At 37.0% G+C, this 9374-nt stretch overlaps 1 long non-coding RNA gene across 1 annotated transcript; it reads right to left on the bottom strand.

The window, feature by feature from the left end:
- Positions 1-886: 886 nt before the first annotated feature.
- LOC309512562 lies at positions 887-6030 on the bottom strand. The gene is made up of 3 exons (XR_014211079.1): positions 5887-6030; positions 2916-3221; positions 887-2597 (listed from the first exon to the last, which is right to left on the bottom strand). It is a non-coding gene; the product is annotated as an uncharacterized lncRNA (long non-coding RNA).
- Positions 6031-9374: the final 3344 nt, after the last annotated feature.

Here is a 9374-nt window from a genome sequence, read left to right as displayed (position 1 = left end):
GAACAAAAGCATATATATATATATATATATATATATATATACACACACAAATTTTGACCAATATATTGTTATATACATATAATTTTTACCAACAGCACATTTTTTATTTTATTTTTTTAATAGGACTAATTCAAAAACAAAATAAAGAATGAAACAAGGAGAAACAATTAAATCACAAAGCTAAATAGTTTGCACAGCTTTCCTAACTGATATTTGAAAGCGACTCATTGCCACCAAGCACCACCTTAAGGAAGACCCCATTCCTGTCATAGAAAACAGTCAATAGCTGACAGCATTTGTCACACAAAGGTACATGGGTAATTGATGCATAATGTGTATATGGACGTTTTTCTTTAATCGTTTTTCCTAACAGACATCTAAACAGATGTTTTGAAGTCACCATTATGCTGATCGGTGTTTCATTTAGTTGGTCTCTTGGCCCTTGACTTTTAATGTTTTTAATGCAATTACAATAGCCTTTTCAGAGAACATTTCTGCAATGAAAAAGAAAGACAAAGAAAAACATATCAACATGTCTGCTTTAAGGGTAGTAAATGACTGCATTAAAGTTATTTAAATAACTGCTTTTTCTGTAGTTTCCTGACTGACTTAAAACTGTCTGTGTGGGTTTCCTCCAGGTGTTCTTGGTTCCCTCTCAATCCAAAACATGCAGTTTAGGTGAATTGGAGACGCTAAATTGTCTGTAGGTGTGAATGTGTGTGTGTGTGTGAGACTCAAGCCATGTACTGGGGAGGATTTGGGAAAGACCTGGCAACCTACCCGAAAAAAACATTGCCATTAAAATGTATGGACAGTTTCTCACGTATGGCGAGAGATGGCCATAGAATCATGGAATACGACTGAAATGGTTAATGAGAGAGAGAGAGAGAGAGAGAGAGAGAGAGAGAGAGAGAGAGAGAGAGAGAGAGAGAGAGAGAGAGAGAGAGAGAGAGAGAGAGAGAAAGTAAAATAATTCAGCTTCATAATTTATTAATGCCACAATATATGCTGGGAGCCATGAGTGAGTTTTGTATGATGGCACCCATCATGCACTGCAGCACGAATAATGTCACCATTGTTGAGTTTCGTATGCTGAGTGTTGATAAAAAAAAATTTAATAAAAAAAGCTGATAGTTGATGTCTATGAAAGAGTTCCAGCTTTGAACTCCATTCATTTCAGTGTTTCTCATAGGCACACTGGTTGGTAAGTTTTTACCAGCGTTTTAACGCTTAAGTTGACCTCTCAGGAATCAAGCTAGTAGTGGTATTTTATGTTGTGTGTTATAGTTAATGTAAATTGTTAGATAATATAGAGTTAGACTCTATTTGCAGTTAGAAAACATGAGTTACCAAATCAATAGCTACCATAACCAGATGCTACTTTCTGCTCTCTTTCTCTCTCTTTAGGAAGTCGAATGAGTTTCAATGAAGACTGCCCTTTCAAGAAATAACTTATCCCTCACCAGTCATGCCAACATGGCTGGGAGTGTCAGACCAACTGCATCCATGAGCAAGTAAAGTGTTACCATTCCCTAGCCTTACATTTCCCTAGATCTAGATTTTCTGCATGGCAGGCCGTTCTTCCCCTGAAAATTTTGATTAGATGATCAGTCTATCTTGCAAATTTCATTTATTTAAACCCACCAGATCTTTTAATTTTATTTTTATTTTTTAATCAGGTCTTGTGATATTTGGGTAGGAGTTGAGTCGATTTGTGAAGATTATAACATACCTGCAAACTAGTCGCTTTTCGGCGAAAATCGCCGTTTTGAATGGGAAAATGTCACCCACGTGAATCGGTAGTCATTTGGCCAATCACAGTCAAGATAACGGCAACTTTCCCGCGGATGAATTCACGTTAGTAAACATGTTTAACATTAACGTTATAATGGAAAGTAAGCTTGTCGGCTACTCAGCTAACGTAAGATCAGCTAATTGTGTTGTTAGCCTACAATGTTAGTTCAATGTCAAGGATTTTGGCAAGGCTATCTCCTCCACTGCAATATCTGATTTTTTATGTATATCTTGTCGTAAGAGATGAGCGAAATGAAAACGAACATGTAATGAAACAAGACCCATTGGTGTCTGGTTTAACGTTAATGAGTGATCGAAACACCTGCTGTTTGGTGTGGCCCGAAAGATGTTATAAAATGTTTCACCTTTTTCAGACCTTCTGAGTTTGCAGGTATGTTATAAAGACAAACTGGTTCTCAATGAAAACATCAGGGCAAGAAGGAGAAGAGTCCATGATAAACAATTATGCTTACTGGTCCTGTTAATTTGACTTAAAGGAACACCAACTCTAACAGCAGCTTTCACTTCCACTCCCACTTCAAACTCTTGATCTTTAAGGTATCGTCCATTTTTGATTGACCACAGAGAGCAGTTACATCTCTCTTCATTGTCTTGAATGTTTAGGATACTTGAGATGTTGAATGTTCCATCAGAGTTCTTCAGGCTTTTGATATTAGAGTTGGAAGTCACGTTCTTGTCGTAATGAAACCAGTTTATTATTCCGTCCGGATACACACTATTAAAGCTACATTCCATTTGTCCGGGCACAGCCATATTTGGGAAGAATTCTCCACTGCACTTTCCTGCGTAAATACATTTACAAACACAAGTTACCAGGGTTAATGATGTGATGTTTTTTATTTTCTGAAATAAAATTCATTTTGTTAAATTGAATACAAATGTTTTAAAACTGCAAAGAAGGTTGACACATTTTAAACTATATGTTAAATAATTTTTTTAATATTACTTTTTAAGTTTCTCATAAGGGTGTAGCATTTTCTACATATTAAGTGATCGATTCACTCGTACATTCAAATATTCAGGAATTCATTAAAATATGCATCATGCATGCAACTTTGTACTGATATATGAACATAATAATAATGGGACAATGAACTGACCTAAAGAAACGTTGATTTTCTTTGAATCATGACCAGAGTTCGTCCTTATAGAACAATAATATGCATCTATGTTTGCTGGTGTAGGATGTAAAATAGTTAATGTTAATGCTTCCCTTGTGTAGTTGCACTCAAATCCTGGAGGGTTGTTGCTTGATTTTGGATCACATTTAAAACCTTTTTCTGCTTGTTTTGTCCAGTATATTGCAACAATTTGAAACTCCACTGATGTGGTGATGTTGCACTGTAAGACAGTCCTCTCATTGCATTTCATTGTCTGGTTTGGGAAAGCATCCAGCAACTTTTCATCTGCATGTATCATAAAACAATGTTAGCATTGGCTGAAACATTTCTATGCATTTTGACAACTTAATATATGCTAAGCAAAATAATTCCTTAATTTCAAAGGTTGAACATCAAAAATAAAATAAAAGGTTTTCAAATGTTGTCTAAATTTTCGCAGCTCGCATCTCCAGAAGAATCGAGCCCGCCTTGTGACGCTGTGAGCGACATGGCATCATCCAGCGGAGCCCCGGATGAAACACTGGGACACCGAGAAGAACCAGGCTCATCCGGAAGCTCCACGGTTTGCGATGTGCAGGGAGGGGTGGCCAGAGGAAGATTCGTCGGTTTGTTCCACACCGTAACCCTCAGATCACGCTGGCCACCAGCCAAAGTATCCCCTCTCAAGGAGTGTGGCAGAGGGGACTCTACCTCCACGGAGGTCATTGAGTCTCGACCTTCGTCACCGACACATACCAGCAAGCTGTATTCATTTTACTGTAACTCTTCAACCATTTGCATGATCAAAACCATTCAAATTGCCCCTGACAGTAGGCAACATGCGCTTTTTGGCAATATACGGCTTATTACCGTAAGTTCATGCTTTCCGTCAGCAAATGACAGCAGCTTTCTGGCAGAGCGGGAAGGAAGGATTTGAACAGAGAGATACGAAGCGCGGCAGGTTAGAGTGTTTTGGATTGCATAAAATAATAAAAGAAACGAGACAAATACATGGCGAAAGAAGTGTTAGACAGCAGAAGAGGGGATTGGGATGATTTTTAATGAAACTTGGGAGGCGGATGGCCGTTACTCTTTCACGTATCTAAGCATGTGGTGTGCGCATGTGTATGTGTGTGTGCCTATGAATGCATGCATTTGTGTGTGTGCGTGTATGAAAAAAAGTGTCCTAAATGAAAAAGACTTGTATATATGTATTATACTTAATTTTTCAACTTTAAAGTGTTAGTTTCTTTCGTTCGTGATTGTTCTGGGTTTTTTTTTTCTAAATAAAAATCAGTAAATGTATTTGCGGTTTTTAATTTTATTTATTTATTTATATTTACAAACTCACCACACACAGTAATGGTCAATAACTGTAATTTGTTGAAAGCTATTTTTTTTTTTCTTCTGAAAAAGATGACACCTTGCACATGAAGATAGCACATTGTTTTAGAATGTAACAGTCAAAAAATCTAAATATGTGAAAAAGTATTTTAGCTTCAGATTCTAAAGGTTTAACACCGCGATGGGCATGTTCCCGCAATGGGAGCATGACTCATCCACGAGCGCTGCCTGGGCGCGATTAAAGCCCAAACAGGCTAGGCAGCGCTCATGACCATTAGGCAGATGGACCATGCGCCCACATCCAGAAACACAAGGGCGAGACGTGCCCGTGCACCTCTTTTAGAAAAGAAAAACTCTTTCAGCAGTGCTGAAACGCCCGTGTGTAAACCACTGCACAGACCAGCAGCAGGATCGTGAATCCGCTGGAACGGGAAGGTCATAGGGCTCTGTTGCGAAACCCCTATTCGTCTCTGACGTAACTCGTAGTGACTGACTGAAAGGGAAGGAGAGCGGGGCACAACCTAACACATTTGGGTTTTGGCTCAATTATGAAAAAAAAAAAAAAAATGAAAAAATTAAGTTAGATTAATCTTTTTTATTTACACAGGCAACATACACTTCTCTGCTACAAATGGACACTTAACGTTTTTTTTCTAGGACCTACCATTTTCGTACAGGTGCACTGAAAGTGCAAATGTTACAACTTACCCCATATAGGGGTTAGTTGTAACACTTGTGTGTAACACACATAATTCAGTACTATTTTATTTGTATAGTTTTATATTGTTTGTACATCTGTATAGATAGATATCCATCCATTCATCCATCCCTCATCCAATCATCCTTATTATGGATCAACATCATGGATTGAGATATAGGGAAGGGCTGCACAGTTTTGCAAAAAATAGATAAATAAAGTATTGTAATTGCAATTGAATTATATTTGTGTGTGGCAGCTGCATGCAAAAATTATTATTATTAATAATAATAAGTGTAATAATAATAAAAACGAGCTTAAAATCAAATTTTATAGGGTTTATTGCATGAAAAACAGGCTATATTCTTAATAAATAAACAAGTGATTTCAAAATGGTGCTATGCTTTAGCCAACAAGAGCAAAAAAAAAAAAAAAACGTATGATGAAAAAATGTACTTGCATGGTGTCAAAACACTCTTTGTCCAGTATCTTCACAAAATCTTATCAAAACGTATCAAAAAAAGAGCGGAAACACAACCTGCTTGACTCTGACTAACTATGTAAAAGGTCTGGGTTACATTTAACCCCGCGTTAGGTTGTGCCCCGCGCTCCCCTATACTGCTGAATGCACTGACAAGCTTAACATATACTTTAATGCAATATCGTGTATGTCATGTATTTGAATTGAACATGAATTACATGATCAATGAATTTGCAATTTGGTACATTTTAAATATATGAACTTTATAAACCAAAAACCACACTGCAGTTAAAATTACAATCAAGTACTTTATATGTGTTTTTTTAGTATGTTAGTCAACACATCAAAATAAGTGCACTTCTTTAAAGTCATTTGGTGAACCATAATACATTTATGCAAGGGAAGCCATCAATTAATTTATGAAGAACTGAATGTCTGAAATGTCTTACCTGTGGTGTTTCCTGATACCAGGAGAACAATTAAAAATGCCATAATGACTAACATCTTTTGTTTTTGTTTTTCAGACGTGGGTAGATATGTGCTGAGTGGAAGAAGAAAGTTTCTGCAGTCTCGGTCTACACTCCTTCTGACTCCTACACTGACTATGAAGAGGAGAATGTTCCCTAAAGCTGACAACAAGTAGCCGCTTGTCCACCCTGTAACTCACACATTTTGTTCACCCCTCTCTTCTATCTTTTTGCCCTATACAATGTCAGACTATCCATCTATGGCTTTAAAAGGGATTTCAAAAAGCAAACCTATTTGTCATTTTAGTCTGTGTCTCGGCTTTTCTTGAAATATCCATTAAATAAAGGGATTGCATGGAATATGTATATACCTCCCATCCTTTGACTTAGTAAGAGATTCTCTCAAACATCCGACACCTCATGGTGTTTCATTAACCTATATCTGGAATGCTACGGCATTTATAATATGATTTTTACCGTTTTAAAAGACCAAAAGTAAACTCTTCCAGGAATGTGCTGGAACCAGTGCCAGAAACCAAAGCTCACACAGCATTACTTGTCTATTGTGCAATGAATTGATCCAATAAAAAAAACTTTTTTTTTCTAAACACATTAACTCAACAGCAGTCCCAGGCAGAATCTTTGGAACTCTTACAAAAATGTGTATTGCCTTTTTGAATTGACATGTTTTCACTATTATTGTGGCAGACGTTTACAATTGTAAAGTAAACAGTGGAGATCATGATCAGGTCTGCAGAGACACAATCACAGGTGACTGAGACACAAACTCTCTGATACTTTAACACCTCCTGAATGTTCAGACAGGCACTTGTGCTGTACTGGCATGCTGGGGCAATGCAGGACAAAAGGCGTATGAGCCTTGGTGGGGCGTTTAGATCTTCTGCGCTGAAATATGACTATATAAAGTCTCTTTTTATTATGTTTGAGTTATGTCGTAATGCCTTTAGGGGTTCAATTATTTGCCCCTTTGCTTTATAGATGCAAAGAACATTTCATGAATAATTGTGTAACTAATCTCTCAAAGTGGAAAGCATGCTCTCTGGGAGACATCTGTCTTAACAGGATAGAGGGGGAATTGTGCTCCCACTCATATTACAGAGGTTCACTCATCTGGCTCTAAGTCAAAAAGAAACCCAACACTCAAAAACGAACTGGATACAATCTTTTAGCTCCTTATCTCGGTCAGAAAATGTTCTCAAAGACATCTTCATTTACACTTACATTTATGCATTTGGTAGACGCTTCTATCCAAAGCGACTTAGATTGCATTTCAAGGTATACATTTACAAAACTTCTCTGACCAGATTTGCAACCGTGACTCACAGAATTTTATAACACACACACATATTCAGTTCAGTCATGAAACTCTAGGGGCCTATCATACACCCAGTGCAATGCGGCGCCAGGCTGACGCAAGTGTTTTTTGCTAGTTTCAGCCCGACGCAGTTATCATTTTCACGTCCTGCGCCACGTTGTTTAAAATAGCAAATGTATTTGCGACCATCTGTGCGCCCATGGGCTGCTGGTCTGAAAAGGTGGATTGTTGGCTCGTTGCTATTTTGAGGCAATTGAAATAGACTTATTTATTTTTTTGTTATTTAAAGGACGCATTAGTAATATGCACCTATTAGGCGGGTCCACAACAAGTGTACACTCTGCTTATTACACACACAGGAACGCGCAGCAGCAAACAAACATGCCAAATATTAGAAATAAAAGGTTATTAGATTTAAAATATTATTATTGTGTACATAAAGATATGGTGGAATCCAGCTTGTCCCGTAGCTTGCGCACTTTAACCTCGCGTACGAGCAGATCTGTTTCCTCTCTGGAGACACGTTGAGTCTTTCCGCTTGCAAATTCCGTCATGTAGTGAATCTGCCATGGCGCGAGCGCAACTGACTTTCAAAGGGAATGGGAGAAGAGACTCTGATTGGTTTTTGGCACGTTACGCACATAACACACCCATTACTCATTAAGAGAATAGTAATTGTCTAACCCTTTTAGACCATGCGCCGGGGCGCGCCGACCATTTTTCCCGTCGTTAAACTAGCAAAAGTGGATTCGGACACACCCTAAGTACACTTGTGCCGTGCGCTTTATACCATGCGCTTAGATCGTTAAAATAGGGCCCTAGATGTTGCAGGCTGATAGGTCCTTTACATGCATTCTGCTTGCAAACACATGATTTACCGCATGACACAAGCTGATTGGCCTCTGCTGATTCTGCAGCCAATCAGATTGATTTCTCAACACACTGCAAAAAATGCTTTTCTTACTTAGTATTTTTGTCTTGTTTCCAGTCCAAATATCAAAAAATTCTTAAATCAAGATGCATTTAGGCCTACTAGATGAGCAAAATGGCTTTAGATATTACGTCTTGTTTTCTGGGGAAATAAATCAAAATGAAGTGAGTTGTTGCTTAAAACAAGCAAAATTATCTGCCAATGGGGTTAGAAAAATAATCTTAATTCAAACAGAAACAAGATAATTTTTCTTGTGTGGTAGATAATTTAGCTTGTTTTAAGCAACAACTCACCTAATTTTGATTTATTTCCCCAGAAAACAAGACATAATATCTTATGGCATTTTACTACTTTAGTAAATGCATCTTGATTTAAGAATTTGTAGATATTTGGACTGGAAACAAGACAAAAATACTAAGAAAGAAAAGCATTTTTTGCAGTGCATTTAAATAGCCTGGTTCATTGTTTGTAAGCTAGTCTTCCAGCACGTTGAAACCCTCCACCTTCCCCAGCTCCACCTGCATAGATCTGCTACAGCAGCGTGTCCGTGAATTTATAACAGCAGATCTAGTCCACCAAGACCAAATACATGAACATTGTCATATCTAACATGCTAAAACTATACAAAGAGTTGTCATGACTGACCTTCAGATAGCTTTTTTTATTAAACATGGAAAGAGATTGCATATCAGATTTTTAGAGGGGCTGAGATATAAGCAAAAGACAACTTGTCAATCAAAATAATATATAATAAAAACGTCAGTAACACTTTACAATAAGGTTCATTAGTTAACATTATTAACTAACAAGAACTAACAATGAGCAAAACATTTGTTACTGTATGTATTAAACTTTGTTAATGTTAGTTAATAAAAATACAGCTGTTCATTGTTTGTTCATGTTAGTTCACAATGCATTAACTAATGTTAACAAACACAACTTTTGATTTTAATAATGTATTAGTAAATGTTGAAATTAATATTTACCAAGATTAATAAATGCTGTAGAAGTATTGTTCATTCCTAGTTCATGTTAACTAATGTACCTTATTGTAAAGTGTTACTAAACGTCTACTTGTATGTACTCAAACTACAACACAGTAAGGTATTTTAGATTTTTTATTTATTTATTTCTTCTTTTTTTTTTATGAAATGCATTTTCCTCCTATGCATATAATGTTTCTGAACTTTTAAACTTTTCTGG

Source organism: Leuciscus leuciscus, assembly GCF_965113295.1.
Source record: "Leuciscus leuciscus genome assembly, chromosome: 1".
Classification (NCBI taxonomy): Eukaryota; Metazoa; Chordata; class Actinopteri; order Cypriniformes; family Leuciscidae; genus Leuciscus; species Leuciscus leuciscus.
This window is presented reverse-complemented; position numbering and strand designations above follow the sequence as displayed.